Source organism: Tinamus guttatus, unplaced genomic scaffold, assembly GCF_059628265.1.
Source record: "Tinamus guttatus ecotype Peru unplaced genomic scaffold, ASM5962826v1 Tinamus_guttatus_pri_ptg000711l, whole genome shotgun sequence".
NCBI lineage: Eukaryota > Metazoa > Chordata > Aves > Tinamiformes > Tinamidae > Tinamus > Tinamus guttatus.
Genome location: NW_028289245.1, coordinates 233,309 through 252,488, shown reverse-complemented (window position 1 = coordinate 252,488; position 19,180 = coordinate 233,309).

The window sequence follows — 19,180 nt, the reverse complement described above, 5'->3', positions numbered from 1 at the left end:
TTACAGCCCAGATACAGTAGAATCTCTTACTATTTGTATTTCAGACTAGATCAGAGCTTTCCTTTCTTGTTTTTGCACCTTTTTGCCCCCAAATTGGCACCGATGACTGGCGAAGGTCACATGTTAGAGATATTAAAACCGGTCTGTGAGTTCACATGGATACATGTTGAACTTCCATTTATTTCAGCTTTCAACATAAGCATCTGTGTATGTGTGTAAAGGCCAGCTAGTAAGAAACAAGCAATGGATGTAGGAGTCTGAAGGTATGAATATCACCCACATGCTTGACTTACATCAGTTTCTTGTGCTGGTCTGAAAGTAGAGGTTTCAAAGCTTGTATGGGAGATGCAAACCTAAAGCCTGCAGAAGTAATGGGAAGCTGAAGACAACTTCATGTGACAACAATTAAAAACCTCAGCGTTACCATGAAATAACATCTGCAGCAACAAATTTGGCTTGCCTGAGGGTGAGCAATACCAACATTGCTCTAGGTTTGCTGGGTAATGAATTTTCTTAATGCTGTTCACTGTCTTAAAATTAAAGTTTTAGTGTTAGTCGTGGACTGTGCTATTGCATGGCCAGCAGCAGTTGATATGAACGATGATTAAGCAGAAGGAATATCCTATGACCCTTGAAGCAAATCTGGGATCAGAAATGCACCATGTCAGAGCTGGCAGTGGACATTACGGTGATCTCCGGTTCACTGCTATGGCAGGTCCCCTTTCATGGAGCGGTGAATGGTCCTGGCCTTGAAAGCAGGTGGCAGTGTCACAAAAATACGAGAAATGGAAAACCAGGAATATCTGATATCCGGTAGCTTTAGGCACATCAGGATCCAGGCCCTGCTGCTATCATTGAATGGGTTTTGACAGAGATGCAGGACAAAGTGCCACATCACCACTTCATCAAGACTCTTCAACAACACACAGCAAACAAACTCAAGAGTCTCCAAAGATTTTGGTGAAGGCCACTTGACACTGATAGAAAAAGAGATCAGAATTTGGAAAGTCGAGTGTGATGCCTTGGAAATGAGAGGGGAAGAGTCTGAGAAAGCTTGGCAGGGATTAGGACTCATACTTTTTTCCATTGCATGCCAAAAACATGCAAGGGCTGGCTGCTCTGGACATTCCTGAGCACTCTACATCAATGTCTGCCAGGAGAGCTGGAGCGTTCAAGGAGGCGGCAGTGTCAGATTGAAGATCTTTCCTTTTCTTTAATTTGTTTTTCCATCTTACCTTGGGAAGCTATTTACCTCCTGATTTTACGTCAGGGGCCTCTACTACCCTGCCTAACCGACCTCGCGGTGCTCAACCATCTCCCACCGAGGCTTACAAGCAAGGCGCTTGGGGAGTGCGTTCAGCCCAGCTGTGCCCGTGAGCCACCCTGGGCTACTCTGGCACTTGCAGGATGGGAGTGCCAGAAAAGCATGTGAACATGTTGCAGGGCTGCAAGGATGGTTTTGTGGCTGGGAGCCAACAGCCCTTAGGCGAGCTCAGATGGGTGGGGGGATCCCCTTGGGGTGCTGGGGTGTGGGGAGCCTGGGGCGCTGCGCAGGGAGAGCAGCAGATCCGCGAAAGGAGCTGAAGCCATAAAAGTGAATGTGACATCATCGGCTGTATTTTTAGCCACAGCTTTATTTTAAGCAGTTACTTGCAAAGGTAATTTTAAGAGGGGTTAGTCAATATGTTTGTTTTCCTTTTGCTGCAAAGCTGAATAAGCAACCCATACATCAGGACATGTTGGTTTCCCATTGCGCCTAGAAAAGGGCATTTTCCCCATAGGCAGGATGTTCATAATGATAGTTAATGTCTGATTTGCTAAAATCTGTATTCAGATTTCTATTGCTGACTTTCTTTCATGAGTGTCTGAATTTACACTTTCAACCTACTTTTAAAAGACTGTTCTTCCTGAAGTAGCCTAATGCATAGATACACCGATATGTGTGCATGCATGTATTGGTGTATGGATGCTGGGCTGGCCAGGACACATGTACACATTAGTCTGTGTAATGTATATGCATATTTAATGAACCACAGAGAAAGAATTGCATATATATTTTTAGCATTACCGTTCTGGGGCGGAAGGAGGACCATTAACAAGCTATTACACAGGAAAGAGACATTTTAGCCAATGGATCACGCTCCTCCATGAAATCCAATGCTGTCCTCAAGGCACGTGTGAGAGCAGACCCGCAGGGAGGCTGCGCAGCGCGCTCACCTCGGCCTCGCTTCCTCGCCTGCCTGCGTGTTTCAGTCCACTGGTTAATTCTGCTATGGGTGGAAGAACATCAGCCTCGAATACTGTAAAGCTGGTGTTGTGTAGGAGCAGCCCAGGTGAGCCAGCGTGGGACATTTCAGTGTGTCCGGGATGGTTACCATCTCTGCCTTGCATCTCTCTGCACCAGACTGCTTGCCCTGGATGTGGGTTAGTGGGTGATGTGACACAAATAGGAATGATTAAGCATTTTCCCAAATAAAAAAAAAAAGTAGATAAATGAGGCACCAGTACCTGTCCTGCTGTTCTACTGCATGCTTCCAAATGGGTTCGGTGCTTACAGGGACATGGGTCATGCTCCCATGCATGTCCTGTGCTGTCCTGCAGGACCAAGTGCCTGATTTCAGGCACATCATCACACAGAAGTGGCAAAAAAAGAGAAAATGGCATATCTTTCAAAGGCTGCAGAATAAAATGCCTGTAGTGTAGAGGATCAGTGTATATGGAGGGGAAAAAGTACATATGAAGCTTCATTTTTTCTTATCTTCAGAACCATGCTGCAATTATATTAAGTTAGTACCCTACATGCAAGATGCAGGCTAAATGATCTCACTCCTGAATTTTTTATTTTATTTTTTTTTAAAGTGAGACAGTTTGTACGCTGCTTTGAAGTTAATCAAACCACATATAAAAGCCTGGCACACATTTCATTTGAATGTGCTCCCCTATGCTACATTTGCTGTAGCTTCTCCTGCAGCAGCATCTTCTCCCGCGTCTACCAGCGCGAATATAGAGCAGCTCCGCAGGCTTTGATGTCTGCGCCAGGCAGAGAGCAGCTGACAGCCCCGGTACTTGCTTGCTTGCCAGCTGTCACCGAAGGGCTGTGCTTACGTGCATCTAACGGAGGGTTTAGTCTTAGCAGTTGCAGGGCCGCCTTGGCCACCTCTTTGGCCTTCGACAGGGGTTTTGGACGTGTGGGACTTCATGTCTGTGCACTCTCCTGCATCGCTGCTGTGCCAGAGAAAAGGGGATTTCAACACGGCAGACAGTTAAATGCATATTGCCTTGCCTGATGGTAAGATCAGAATGGTTGATAGGTCAGATAGAATGGTTGAGGTCGGAAGGGACCTCTAGTCCAACCCCCCTGCACACACAGGGTCACCTAGAGCACGTGGCACAGGGTGGCATCCAGGCGGGTTTGGAAGATCTCCAGAGAAGGAGACTCCACAACCTCTCTGGGCAGCCTGTTCCAGGGCTCTGTCACCCTCACAGGAAAGAAGTTCTTCCTCACATGGAAATTCCTATGTTTCAGCTAGTACCTGTTACCCCTTGTCCTGTCACTAGGACCCCTTCTCATCTTGATCTCCTAAATTCTGAGGAGCAGGACCCTGGCCGCTCTTCAAAAACTCCTGTGTCACTTTGGAGCCCTCAGCACCCTCTTTCTGAAGGACCTGTCACATGGCTTTTCTCCGTGCCGTAGTGCAGCTCTCGCTCAGCCACTGCTGGCGGCTTGTTAGGGTGTCAGACTGGCATTTCCATTGCAAAAATGGAAATACTGTGCTGTTCTGTACTGCTGGATAAGAATTTGACAAGTGGAATAAATATTAATGTTGAATCCAGCAACTGGGGCTCTTCCATGAATTTTCTGACTCGTCTACTAGTAAACTTTGTGTGCGCATTTAAAAAATACATGCTCTAAAGCTCAGATCAATGAATTAGTGTAGATCAGTGTGAGTCCTCAGAAATGGACAGCTCCGGACACCCGTTTGGGGCAATGACCTTCCCGAGCTCTAACTTTAGGTGCTCCTGGCATTTAGGTGCTCCTTGTTCTCCTCCTGTGACTACTGAAAACCCCCTCCCTTTTTTTTTTTTTCTTTTTTTTTTGAAGATTAGCAAATTAAGCTGACCCATCTGTTTGAACCCCATCATTTCAGTTATTTTGTATTCCTTGAGTGTGGCACAGAAGCTGTAGCTACTGTGGACTGATGTGTCACAACTGTGATACAAAGCATATGTGCCCGAGCTTTGGAAGAAAGCACCACTCCTTTGTAGGTTTTTTTCCTTTTGCCAGTTCTAGCACTTAATTTTATTTATGTCCTGTGCATTAAATATGAAAGGCAAACACCCTTTACTGGTACAACAGAATATGATTTTCCATCTTTACAGTCAAAGAAAGTCTCCTATTTATAGGAAGACCTGTGTATGCATCTAACTTCTGACATTTTATTCCCAACATCTGCAACCGAGGCAAAAATGTGAGCCCTAGTGAAATGAAGATGTGTATGTTGGCAAATCAAGTGATAGACTTTGCTGTGTTAATACTAAATGGAATGGAGCTATTGAAATCTCTCTTAATAGGTTACTTCTGAGTGAAGGAAAACAAAGTTCTGCTGCATATGTTAATAAGTAAATAAGAAAAAAAAAACACAAATAACTTTGAACTATCACAAGACCTTGTTATCAAATGAACAAATAGTGAGTCTTCACAGCATCTGTGAGTTATTTGTTATGTTGATTGACAAGCACTGCATATATCCACTCCAGTACGCGTATGCAAGAAACTACTAAATGACATGCAAAAGCTCAAGTAAAATGACAATGCAAAGGCCACGATCCTGTCTTAAAACAATGTGACTGGAAAGAAAAAAGGGCCATGTAGCAGCAGGAGTATGGGAGCATCTCTTCACAGGACCCCGGATTGCAGGCTCATGACTGCAGGGTATAAAATTCAAAATTGTGAGGAGTGACATGCCTCTATCATAAGAAATCCCATCACTGTCCTCCTGGGATATCATTAAACTGATTAAGGACAAGATCAAAATGGCCTGGATAGTCATTTCCAGGGTCATGTAGATGATCCAACAGCCTCAACCTCAGCCAGGTTGTAAATTACAGAGTAAGTGACAGAAAGGCCTTGTGGTATCATAACCGTTATTTGTATGAAAGCAACTTTAAGTTGCTTTATTTTTGTCAAATACTGAGTGCTATTGAACACATGTATCAAGCCTTAAATCTATTTTAGTCGAATCATCGCTGACATAGCCCACTGATTTTGGTTTGTGTGGGGAAGAGATGGGAGAGTGATTTAGGCTGGTATAAGCAAAGGCAAAACGATACCCACAGCATGTGTCTCTTATTTGGTTAATTCAGTGTTGCCAGAAGAAAGAAATAGAATATTTCTTCTCTGTTTATATTGCTACTGTATTTTCCAGTTTCTGATGCCAGTAGTGAGAGACAGATTATGGAACGGCTATTTTGCATCTCACGTCCTGGTTATCAAATGCTTGGGCAGGTATTACAGATGTGCCTGTTAGATATCACACTGGAAAACAGGAGTGAACAAACATATTTAAAACAGTATTGAGTCTATGTTAATCCTTTATCCCATAAGAAGGAAGATTTCAGTAAATGATCCTTTGCAATGTCCTTGCCAGGCTGCTTTCATCTGAATCAAAACACTTCAATTGATCACCCTAGCATTATTGTTATTTTCTCTAATGGACCTGGGGACAGGTCTGGCCCTCATCTATATCTGTACTTACCGAAGCCTACAAGAACTGTGTTTCCAAAACCCAGAGCTGCTATTTGACTGAAGTTGACTCTTAGCCAAAAGTTGATTCATCAAAGTGATTGCTCTGCTTTGATTAGGGAAAAAAAAAAAAAAAACAGCCACTATGTGAAACAATCCAGGATCAGAGGTCAGAGAGAAAGAGATTATTCATTCTTTTTTGGGAATAAAAGTGCTCACAACAATAGGAAAAAGAGGCTGTATGGCAGACTTGTGTCTGCTCTTGTTCTCTAGTTCATCTGGGGAGAATTTGGCCCCTGGTTATCCATTTAACTCAAGAAGCTACAGGAGCATTGCAGAAAACAGCTGCTTGGCCCCAAACAGACAGGATGCTCCCGAGTGATGGTCTTTCCTGGGAAAGCCTGTGGATCTTGAGAGCACAGATTTGGGTGGAAGCTGAGCTTTTCCAGCCTTTGCTGAGCTGCCTGCAGTCCCTGACTCTGGTGGGAGTGCTGCTAGTTGCGGCTTAGAGCACACGAAGCTCTGCAAGGTCATAGCTGTCCATGTGCTGCCTCTTTGGCATAAAGTGAGGTGCAAACCCAGTCCTTGGTGTGTTACATGCCAGGTAGTTGGAGGGAGCTGACACTGCACAGCGTGTTTTACCTGCTGCATGCTCTGTCGAGGGGGTGTTTTGATTATTCGTTCTTTCTGTGCTGGCTGCAATAATCCAAATAAAGCCGTTCAGATGAAAGGCATGTGCGAGCGGAGGAGGCACCTAATGCTAGGTTTCATGGAATAACATAATAATAGTGTGGTGCAGGGATTTCTACTGCAACTGGCGACGGTTCAACGAGTCAGCTGTTCTTGGTGAAGCAGGATAATAAACTGAGGACCACCCTAGCTGTAGAGCAAACAAGGAAAATCTTTCCTCTTTGAGCTCTGTGGCAAAAACTACACTGCTGAAAGTGTGAGATGAGCCTATCTTTATGGGTTTGTGATTCATGTCAGAAGTGCTTTGATTTTTATCATGTGGAAATAGATGGATGATACTCCTATCTACTAGCCACTAAGAAGGAACTATGAGTTTCTTTAAAAAGCTCACTAAAAAGATCCCAGGCCCAAGTTCTTTAGAGAACTCCACTGAACTAAAAAATTGGGGAGAAGAAAGGAAAGAAATGTTAGTTTTTTTTTTAACCTGGTATTGTTTTGTCCTTCCTCAAAATTTTCCCTGATTAATTGGCTTTTAAGATTTCTGCTTTGCTGTGGAAGTGGCCTGTCTGTTCTTACACTCCGGGGGACCTTGCCCTTGAAGTTACCCCTATGTCTGTCTCATCAGCCTGGCACTGCGCTGTGCTCAGAAGCAACCTGGGGCTACCAAGCCCATGTCAAGTCTCCTCAGCACACTGCAGGAGGGGCTAAAATTTACCACTGCTGCGGCACAGCTCAGAAATTTTTACCAACAGTGAATTATGCTTGAAAAAGTCAAGAGAAAGGGCTGAAGCAAGCAACTCTTGCAGTAGAAAATCTACAAGTTTTGGGAGAGTTTTTTTTTTTTTTTTAATTCCAAGTACAGTATATTGGGAAGTTAGTGGGCTCACCGTAATGAATTTACCCTAAGAGAAATTTTACAAGAGCAGAAATGTCATCTTTTTATGGAGGTGCTTTTGACTTATCCTCGGTGATAAAACCAGTGCAGATAAAGGGGTAGGAGGCAATGGCAATATACAGTCTGTCAACTATTTGTATTTTCCAAGAGAGAGAAAAAAATAGTGATTCGCTGTGTTGTGCTCTAGAGAGAGGCTGAAGCTTGGCTCCTTGTTTCCCTTAGCAGGTCACAGACGGATGCTGACAGCAACAAGCAGCCTTTGGCTGCCGGTTGGGCTGGTGGATGCTGAGGACTGAGCTCACTACAGCAGGAGGAGGTGGAAATACCGAGGTGTATTTAGAGGGTGAAGGATGAAAGGCAGCAATATGTCATGCCAGGTTTTGTGTGCAGCTGGCAATGGAATGGAGCCCCATTTGATTATTTTGATACCTAGATGCATGTGGGAAGGATCAGACCTCAGGGTCCTCCCCCATGCTGGTCCGGGTAGAGTGAGAAAGACAAGGAGCACCGAGGCGGCCTGGAGTGCTGCTCTGAGACGAGCATCCTTCCTTGCGTGCATCTGAGAGATTACTGCCCGTGTAGCTTAGCTGATTGTGAGCTTTGCTTTATCATCGCCACTGAGCCTCCAGCTGGACGCGGTCCTGGAGCTAAAAGCCTGAGCCTGCCCGAGCAGGGCCCGCTTGGCAGCAGCCGCGCGCGGCGCAGCGCCCTCCGGGGCGGCCTGCACCCGAGCGCTCACGCTGGGCACTTCCTCCCAGCCGAGCGGCACGGGTGGCGTTTGCCCTCTGCAGGGGCCCACACAAGGGCCTGGAGTGACAACCAGCCCTGGAGCCCATCACCCCACCGAGGAGAGCGGCACAGTGGCAAAGCCTTGGTTTGTCTTCTCCTTTGCTCTCCTGTGCTCTACTTCACCTCTCTGTGCTGCATGGAAAGCTCCATGGATGGCGCTTTCTGGAGGTCGGAATAGAAAATTAAAACCCTACTTTGTGCTTTAAATCAGACTGTCAGCTCTGAATTGATTCTTTCACTTGATTGATTTAAATGACAGGTTAATGTTGTCTTGCCCCAATCTGTATGTTGATTCACAAATCTCAGCCTGCAGTACTTATCTATTTTTACTACAGCCCAGTTATTGGTCACAATTATACTGATGGGCTTTTTTTTCTGTCATATAATAATTTTACTAGACATTAAATCAAGTATAATACAAGCAAACTAGCAGGGCTGAGGTGAGAGGTCAGACAGCACTTTCTGCGCTCAGCTGGCCCCTTGGTGGATTCCACCTCCCAAGGCCTGTGCAAAACCCAACATTTACCAGGGCTGAGCAAGCACCTGGCTGCTGGATGGGGCCATCACCCTGATGGGGAACCAAAGGCTCCTTAGCACGTTACGAGCTGCCTTCTGGCTCACAGCTAGGTGTAGATCTGTAGGTAGTTACGCTCCTAGCTGGGCCTCAGCAGGTCATTGACAAAGCTCGATCAAGCTTGGCAGGATGGAAGCTGTGGCAGATATCATTAAGCTCCTGAATATATTCCGAATGCTGGTGGCAGGGCGAGAGCGCCTAGCTGGCACGTCTGTTAGGAGGAAGGCAGTAAAATGTGGCTCCTGCAGCCCACTCAGCTCATCAGCGGCCGTAGCCTGCCCAGCTGCGTGCGGAGCGCTGCGTTAGTCCCAGCAAGTGCTGCTGCAGAAGACGTGGTGGGGAAAGCTGGGCTCACGTAGCAGAACTGGGAGGAAGAGGGAGCTGAAGGCCACTGCCAAGCACCAAAGTCCTGCTGCTTAGAATATTGAACAACTTTTAAACAGAAGTGTCTGCTCCTGGAACCCCATGAACTCTCATATTTGTGATATGGGCATCTCTGCTTTCATTTAAAACAGTTTCTAGCATGCATGATTTTGACAAAAGCTTGGAAGACCTCTGAGGTTTCAAAAGACAAATTAGGAAAAAAAAAGTTTAGAAATAGGAAGCCATTGCTGATAGAAGCAAAGAGCATGCAAGTATAGCAGCAATGAAAAGAAATGAAAGAGTTTCCATTTAACATTCATATTCTTTTCTTTCAGCAATATTCCCTCTGGATTTTGCTACTTAAAATAATTTTACTAGAAGAAAAAATTTTGTCGTGCAATTCAGATTTAGAAACCCCATCAAAATGAGCAGTAAAATTCTAGGGAAAGCATTGCTGACAGCAGGAACCACGTAGAGTATTTATTATCTCTGCTGACAGTAGAGTTTAAGTGTGAAGTTCTTAGCAATATCTTGGTGACAGCTGAGCCAGATCCCAAAACCCTGCAGGTGCCCAAACCCCATAGATGCAAAGCTGTTCCCTCCTCGGTCTCTGGTATCTCCTTCACAGCCGTGGTCCTGCAGAGGTTTTGTCTGAGACTGTCCGTGCTGCACACGGGGTTTTCCCTTCAGCTCCCAGGCCTCTCTGACCACAGAGACGGCTAAACACCGAGAGGAAACCTTAAACAACCAGGGCCAAAGAAGTCAGCCATCAAGTACTTGCTGTGTGGGAAGTGTGGGATAGATATCGGGGAGGTGAGGGACATTTCAGTTGTTGTGCATTTCAGTTACCTTGCATTGTGTAATTAGTAGTGATTTAAATTTCTCTACATTTTATTTGTCCACTGTGGATCTATTCAGCACATCTGTTAATGATAACTTAACACTGTGTTTATAGTGCTGTTATAACAGATTTACAAGACTCCAAGGACAAAAAAGAAAGATTAGGGAATGCAATGCAGGAGACAACTGTGCTGGTAGAAGGATATATTGGATATGTGGATTCTGCTTTCCCTGTCGCTGAACAGAAATATATGTTTGCATATGTGTGGCCATGCTGGCACTGCATAATCTGCTGAAGAGCAAACTAAGGTATGCGCAGGAAACACGGGTGCAGCCACTGTGGCACTGATGGTGGTGCCTGAATGTAACGCGCTCAGCCTGGGAGTGGGTCTGGGTTGACCTTGTCACGTGGAGCCTTGAAATGTGTTCATGTTGTGCTGTGACCTTGGAATATGTACCTGTATAAGTGCAAATCAGCAGAACTCTCAGAAGCAAAATAATAAAGCAAAATAATGCCGTGGGGATAAAACACCTTCCCACAAACTCTTGGGAGTTTATTTGAAGATGACTTGTCAAACAGCTGCCCCTGGGGGTCTGGCTTGGCCTCCTGTGGAGCTCAGCAAACTGCTGGTGAGGGGTAAGGAACCCAGGAACTGTCAAGACAGAGCCTGGCTGTGTAAAAAGTGACTAGTTTGCTGAGACTAGTCATTGTTTAGAGGCTGATTTGGGAATTAAACCTCTGGTCTAGTGGTTTTTCTGTTGTCTTACATGCTGCTATGTTCCTACTGTTGGGCTGATCAATAAATTGTTTCAAAGAATCTGCCTCATTCACCACCAGCTGCAGACTCGCAAAGGCAATCGTGTCAGCACTAAGCAAGGTCAGGCCTCCCAGGTAAGGATGCTCAGTGCTGTAGTTCACACTTAGCATAAAAAGGAGAAAACAGTGGGATGAGTTTTCTGATAACATCATAGACAGGAGAAGGATCTGAGATGCAGCTGTTGGCCTGACCCTGAATTCTATATAAGATCTCTTCCATTTTAGAGATATTATTAAGAAAATAAGCTTCATTTTTAATTGATTGTTCATGACTGCTCCCTGTGTTTTGTCTTAATATATTTAATGATTTTGAATTCTGAATTGTAGAAGATAATACAAATCATATATTCCAGTGTCAGTGCTCAGAGTGAAACTTCTTGAAGGGCCTTGACTTGCTTAGGAAAAGAAAATCAATTTTCCCTCAGAATACACTGTTTGAGAATCCTTGTGAGCATCCTAATGTCCTGTGTTAGTGATTTTGACTGTGGCTCACTGGTCTGGGGAATTCTGAAAGTTTTCAAAGTCCCATCAAGCTTTTTTTCATTGAGAAAGTAAAAATGCATGGCAGTGTCTCCTCCTCTTCTGGGCCTGGGCTAACGTTTCCTTCCATGCTCCAAGACTGGGATTTTAGAAATTCAGCATGTTCAAGCTGAGAGCATGGGATGTTCTAAGTGATGTTTCTGCACTGGTGTATTATTGTTTGCACGTTTGCAGTCCCTTCCATTATTAAGTGAAATTTTGGTTCTGCTACCAGTGAAGCTTATCTGACCTTCTGCAGAGTGACTGGAATTACAGAATGGCTGTGTGCTGCTGGAGAGGCAGGTGATTATCCGGTGAGAACAAACATCAATATTATAGGATGAGATCATGGGGTCCCATCTACCAATATGACATGGAGGCAAAGGAGAAAGGCAAAATAAATGAGCTTTCTTTCAAAGTAACTTATAAATTGATTTTTTTTCTTCCCTCTGACACCCTGGAGATCAATGGACTTGTGAAGAAGCAAAATCAAGAGGTTGATCTGCAGTCAGTTTATTAGCTACCACTTTATTTGGACATATAAGTTTGGATGAAACTCAGCAATGGTTCCACTGAACTAGCTGAAGTGTCTGTTTAGTGCAGCAGGGCTTCATCCTCCACCTTTACAAGGCAACCACCTTTAGAGAGTGGAGGGAAAGGGGAGATCCTGCACACCACCTTTGGAGCCCATGCTCCAAACTACCATGTCCTCTTCTCCTGGCTCAGCAGGGAACAGACAGAGATCTGCTTCCAAACCTGGAAATCCAGGTTTGATATCTTGCTTGATAGTATAGTATAAGATAGTCCAGTACTGGGATAGTATGACTTTTCCAAGTATGCATAGAGTAGTCTTCAAACTTGAGGTTGTTATTATTGAGAAATCCTAAACTATGGCTAGCCAGTGCACATGAAGGCAATGTAAGCAAAAACCAAGCAGGGACAGATCTTTATGTCATTAAGTCTGAAGTGAAGACAAGATATGCAGCTAATGTGGTATGAACTAGAGCAATGCCTCAGCTCTTAACCTGCTTGTGTCCTGAAGCTGTCAAACCACCAGGCTTCAATTCTCCTCCCGTTGGAACAAGTGAGACTTTTGCAGTGACTGCATTAGTCATCAGGTCTGAGCTAAGGCTTGAAGAGCCCACAAATTTGAAAATGAAGGGAATAAGTGACCACAGAGGATATAAAGGGACACAGTGTGCATACTAATGCTATCTTGTTTTCTGGAAATGTAGCCTTGTAAGACAGTGTAGGTCAATTGAATTCAAATATACCCAGTATTTTAAAGACATCTAGAGGATGTTCAAGGCAGTCTATATATTATTACAACCCAACCTGAATGTTAAACATTCATTTAAACAATATGTGACTTGTGGACACCTGGTTCCCTAGATATACTATATACTTGCCCATGGGTGCTGCCTTATTCTGGCCCGTCACCCAAACCTGAAGTGCTTGGAGTGAGTTTCGGCTTATAATAACACTCCCAGCTGCATGTTAGAGCTCTACTTTGGGCGTAAGAGCCTATTGCTATGCCTCGGGCCATGTGTTTCTACCTGTCAGTCATTAAACCACAGCAGTGTTCACTCCTGATCATTATTACTAAAGGCAATACTGGTCTCATTATTAAGCAGATGAGCTTTTACCAAGGTGGCTAGAACATGATAACTGCATAGCTGCAAGCAGAGCAGATCCTTCCCATCCGCTATCCTTGCTCTGTATAAAAATAATTCTTCCAGGTGGTTCAAAGCAATTGGCCGCGTGCCTAACAACTCACCTAGGCATTCTGGGACTGCATAATAAAATACTACTTGTCATGCCTTATTGCTTAATTACTGTGATCGCCTTTCAGCATCTCAGTAAACTCTACATACTGCATAATGAGGTTATACTGAGCCGCAGGCACGCGTATCGCGAGCACAGAGCTGTACCCCTGCAATGCCTTGGCTACCCAAACACCGCCAACTTCTCCCGTCTCCTACGTCGTGCCTAGGAGAAAAAAAGGGAATATGTTTACTGTGGATTTCTTTCAGCCTGTTTGGAGTTTAAATTCTCTGAAATGTAAGCCACTTCTGTTAATATTAGCACTAGATGCCTGGATGGTATCCAGAGAATAGATGAGCAGATCCTGCTGGGAGGCAGCAGCAAGGAGAGCTAAAGGGGAACAGTTGTTTTCCCGGGCTGTGAAATCTCACCTGCTGTTTTTTAAGTCACTGGTATTAGGAGGATAAGTGCTAAGGTAAAGAAAACAGTAAATAGTAACATTAGGAGAAAATTTCTTAAGAGTAAGATATGCATGCAGGAAGCTGAGAGGAGGGGGGGAAAAAAAAAACGCAGATGTAAATCCAGAGAGGGTGATTTTGCCTCTGATTTTTTTCTTCTGTAAGAAAAAACTATCTTCTGGCCAAATGCAGCCTGCAAAATTGAAAACATCTAATCCTTGGTGCATCTACCTTTCTTACCCCACAGATTTCAAAGAACTTTCTAAAACTAAGCACATGTTACTGCCTGTGGTTTATAAATAGGAAAATAGGAAAATAGCAAAGATCAAATATGTGATTCTGTATACATTTGTTTGTGAGTAAGGTAAAAGACATTGTTTCCCTCAGCAGATAGGCTGCTGTCATACTTTCCCAATTACCTCAACTTACTTTACTCACTAAAATAGGATTTTATTAATGTCTATTGCCATTAGCAGCTCAGAGCAAGCTCAGCTCTTGGAAGATGAGCTGCATTGTATTATGATTTATTCATCATAAAAAGAACTGTTAATCAAATTTTCAGTGCAAAATATCACTGTAGATGCATCAACCCAAAATAGCCTAGCTTGACTTTCAGTGTTTATTAGATTCCAGTATGCATTTTCAGTGTTTTCAGAGCGCTCATGCTCAGGAAAAAACAAATAAATAAGACCAAACCTTACGAACAGCTTTTGAACAACAATTTGTCTGGAAGTTTTGGAAAACAATTTGCATGGAATGAAACTAGGGGTTGCCCCTAAGCAGAGCGCGGGGCGATGCCGCGATGGAGCTGGCCGGCGCGCGGCTGATGAGCGCCTGTGCGGCCGCGCATGGGGAGCCCAGGGGCCTGGAAGGGAGCTGGAGGGATCGCTCCCCAAAGGGATTCGTGTTCAGTGAGATACTCCGTCTGGAAAATGCTTACTTACAAGCACAGTCCCCATTAGCGCTCAGACCTGGAGCCAGAGCATGTTTGCTTTGCTCTGAATAAATAAATAAAAGGCAGGAGCGCAGCATGCTGTACGGCAGTCCGAGGGGGCGATGCTCTCCTCCTGCTTCAGACGGACAGCCCCACTGACCGTAACTGTGCTGTGTCTGGTCTGCAGGCCCACGGGCGCCTGCAGGTGCCTTCTCAGGGCTCTGTGGAAGGTAGCCTGGGAAATGTAGTCTGTCGGCAGCAGGTTTAAAATACCTGCACCTCCACCAGACAGTCTGTGCACTGGGGGAAAAAAAAGCTGAAATTAGATTGAAATTGTACAGTGCTGTTCAATCAGTCTTTAAATCCTGGAGCTGATTAATGAGAACGGTCAGTCATCTTTCACAAGAGGCCGGAGGAGAAAGGATGCTGTTGTAGGCATCTGGAGAGCCAGGAGATGGCAGAGGCCCTGATCAGAGGGGCACGGTGGGGTGGGTCGTGCAGCTGCCTTCATGGTCATCTCCAGCAGAAGGGCAGACAACTGCTACCGTAGGGAATCCTCCTGCTTTCCTGCGGGGTGGGAAATGCCTCCTCTGGACAGTGCCTGCCCTGACATCCCCTCCCTGCAGCCCCTGGGATTTCACAGGGCAGAGAGACACAAGTGACATTGTGCTAGTCAGCTCCTTCCCAAACAGTGACTTCTCATCCCACAGCCCTCTGAGGAGAGAGCGTGGGAAGAGAAGGGATCAGGTTTAACGCTTGTTTATTTTCCTCCTATTACATTTGTCCCAATCTCTTTCTACAGCTGTCTGTCTTCTTTGCATGTAGTTACTTTCCAAATGCCATGACCCTCTTGCTATTCACTTGGAGCATAAAATGCAACACCTAGACCTCCAATAATGTAGCCAAGACAGAAATTCTTAGTAGCGCTTTCTCCATTTTGTTATAATTCCAACTCCCTCTGTATTTTTTCTCCCAGTCTTTTCTTCCTGTGTTCAGGACTCTCCTCAGTGCTTTGTGCCCTTAGCTGGTATTAGCAGTTTTCTTCTACATATAGTTTTACTAGTCTTTCTACCACACTCAGTTACCATCTTAATTTAGTTTTGCATAAAAGTGGCCCCTGAGTTTGTTCCCCCTGAGTTTGTTAATACCAAATGAGATTGAGACACTGATCCTGAAGAAAATGTTGTGGTCAAGCTGGAAGTTGAGCCTAGAGCTTTGGGATGCAGGAATTGAAAAGGCAGCCAGATACTCTTCTGGAGATGAGCAAACTTTTCATTGTATGATTTATTTACAATGGTTTCTGTACTATTAAGAATAGAAAATGTGAATGTAGAAATACAACAACAAACTATTTTATGGCCTGTGAGTCATAAGAAATAATCTGGGCTCTATTTCTCCATGAAGACAAAAGTTTGTCGGGCTGAACTTACCTAGGGGAAATCCTCCAGAGAAAATACATGGTACCTGGAGTAAGAATGACTGCATAAATAGTGCTGTTCCCTGAATTCATTAGTAAAGCAATTTCTTATTAGAGAATTCAACATACTCTCTTTGGTGGAACTGGAATTTTCTGAGCAAAATGGGAAAAGACAGCTCTACTCACTTCTTGCTAGAATCCAGAGCCAAAAGGGGAATTATGTTCTGCCTGTGAAAAGTCATTCCATGGTGTTGCATGGAAGAGAGATATTTCTTCAAGTTCTTTCACAAGAGAGGTAAATACAACTGCAGCATGTTGTATTTCACCTCAGAAAGAGCAGCATTTCACATTTATCCGCGTACATAGAAAGTTATAGTTGTAGGATTACTGGGGGGAGAAAGAGGCTTTACATATATGAGGGCATTTAAATACGCATTACTGTGTCATATAATGAAAACCTAGTTCTTGCTATCTCGGAAGCCTGTATTTTGTGACTGCAATAAAATACTTCAGATTTGGCTAATGTAAATTCTGCCTGCCTTGGGCTTCCAAGACTAAATTGTGATTAACCCATTTTAAAATTGGAATTAAAAAGTTGTTTTTAATAGCTAGAACACCTGCTTAGGCAGCCATTGAAGTAGTCCTAGGAACAAGCATAAACCGAGGCTGAAAAGTCCACGGAATTTCAGGCTGGGCTGGGTGAAGCTGAGCGGCTTATCTGGAGAAGAACACAAAATGGGATGGCCTGGCTGCCACAGCGCGGTTACAGCCCTGCAAGGGCAGAGGGAGACGCTGCGATGGGTGAGATCGGAGATGGGGGAGCCCGGGAACCCCCCGTGAGGACGCGCTGTCGTGGTCTTCCCCAGCTGCTCTCAAAACAGCAGCCGCGGGGCAAAGCCCTGGGCTCGCTGCCCTCTCGCAGCCCTGCTGCACTGCCCTGGGCTCGCACCACTGCCTCCCTTCTGCAGCGTGGCCCTTAGTCAGCAGTTGCCAACCCGCTGCCAAATACTGACGGCTGGGGAGGAGTTATTTTAAAAAGACATATAGTAAAAAGAAAGGAAAGATCAGAGGAAAAGCATCCTTAAGCCATCTGTACTTTGTATCAGCTTATTGGAACGGGCTGATAAACACTAGACAGAAACCAAAGGGAAAGGGGGGAAAAAAAAAAAAAACAAAAAGAGCCAAAATGATGCTGCAACATTGTACTGATAATAATGTCACTCTTAAGCCACGAGAGCATATACAAGCAAATGGCAGGGAAGCAGATGGTTAGTCCCGTAGGTGGTCCGAATGAGCAAGTCTGGTGTTTTGTTTTGAGAAACATTTGAAATGAAGCTAAACATCCCCTCATCTATTCTGTAAGCATATCAAATTTTATGGAAGAAATATGTGTTTTTGTTCTGGTTGAAATGGTTAAACCAGATTATTGTAGCAATAAGACCATGAGGCACGTTAGTAGGAAGGTTGAAGTGTATTTCAGGCAATAGAAGAGTCACAAATCACTCTCATAGGATGAAGTCACATTTCATTGCAACTTCTGTGAAATCAAGAGTCCTTGAGAGGGGACTGGAGTGAAAGGCCATAGCAAGATCCTAGCAGGAGGGCAGCTTGTATACATTAAAAAAGCCTGGGCCAAGGGCTCAGATTAATGCACTGCCCTGGCTGCAGCTGCAGGGTATGGGGAGCTGCTGAGGCCTGGAAGTTTGGGGATGTTCCCAGTGCAAGGTGCACATCTATGCAGCACATGGACCCAGCAGTGACCCCATTTCCATGCTCACAAACCTGTCAGCATATGCTGTGAAATAGTGATTGTAGCGATTTTGTGCTTCCTATCCTGCCCATGCAGTAGAAATATGGCATTTCTATTGCAGCCTGCTCAAGGGGACGTGGGAATGGACCCTTATAAAACTGTTTGTTTTGAAATCCTGCAGAACTAGTAAGGCACTATTACTAAGGTAGGTCTTGCAGCTAGATGGGAAGCCAGATATGCCAGTCATGTAAAATAACTCCTTGCTGTTGTGTCCCCAGGGCAGCTATAGATGTTGAGCCTAGCAGGAAAGCCGGAGTGCCCTGGGTGCGTTTGCCCCCGAGCAGACGGGATGCAGCCGGGGGTGACTGCGGGACCTGTATCCGTCCTCGGGACATGCTGTGGGGATAACAACTGACATGCAGGACAGCAGGGATGCTGCCTGACCCACTCCCTCAAATCCAAGCTGTTTCCCACACTAACAGGCCATTCCTCTCCTTCCCGCTCAGGAGAGCTCAAAACCGCACACGCGAGGTGCAGAACTATTGTAACACGGTGCTGATTCACAGCCTCTTGCCACGAGCTTGATGGATGGCGAGGTTTTAACTATACAACAAATTTCGTGATACTGTGGGTCACACTGCTTCCAGCATCTTAGTTATCATCTATCACTGAATTTTAAGTGTCATCTTAATTAGTAACAGGATCTAATTTGTTAAAATTTATTTCCCCTCCAAAAATGGAGTAGAAAATCAGTCATTTTGTTTTCAAAAGTATGTATTTTTCATAACAAATTTCAGAATAAATTCACTTTTTTTTTTTTTCTTAAGTCAGGAGGGAGTTCCGCCCCCTCCCCCCCCCCCCAAATTTTTATTCCCATTCAACATGGTGGTAAAGTAAAATTTAGTAAAATAAAGTGTTTTTCCACTTCTTTTCTTTACTTGTAACTTCTGTTTTTTGCACTGAACAAAAATGGGAAAATAATGATAAAGAAAAATAATTATTTTTTCCAAAGGGAAACTGAAGCAATATGTTACTTTGTGTTATAAAACAAAGTGAGAGAAAGTGTTGTTTTTAAAAACAACAGTGTTACCGTTCTTCACTTAAAAAAAAAAAGCTCCTCCCTTTCTACAATGAAAATGGGAGGAATGGGAAGCAGAGAAATGCTGACAGAAAACAGGTATTTAACCACAAACAAATGAAAAACAGTATTTCTTGCTTTTGCTGTTTTCAAAAAAAAAAAAAGTAAATAAAATCAAAGTACTGTAATTTAAAATGCTCGAATTGAATGCAAGGGAACTAATTTTTATTTACTATGTAGCTAAATGGTTAAAGCTGGCCAATCTTAAACCAAGAGGTGTATGTTTCCTCTCTTAAAACCTCTTTCAAACCCTTTTTCCCTCCACACCTTGAGGTTGAGCCCCTTGCTGTACCCCGGAGGCCGCTGCCTCTGGAGCCGCCGCTCCCTGCTGTATCCCAGTTCCATTCGGATGCCTCCCTGTTTCCAAAGGAGTAGTCTCCCTAAGCCCGGTGCTTGCAGAGACATGTAGGGTCTTGGCTCTGCGGAGGTGCCTGGAAGGGGGTATCGTGCCCGGGAGGTGCTGAGGGGCGAAGCCTGCACTGCGTGGGG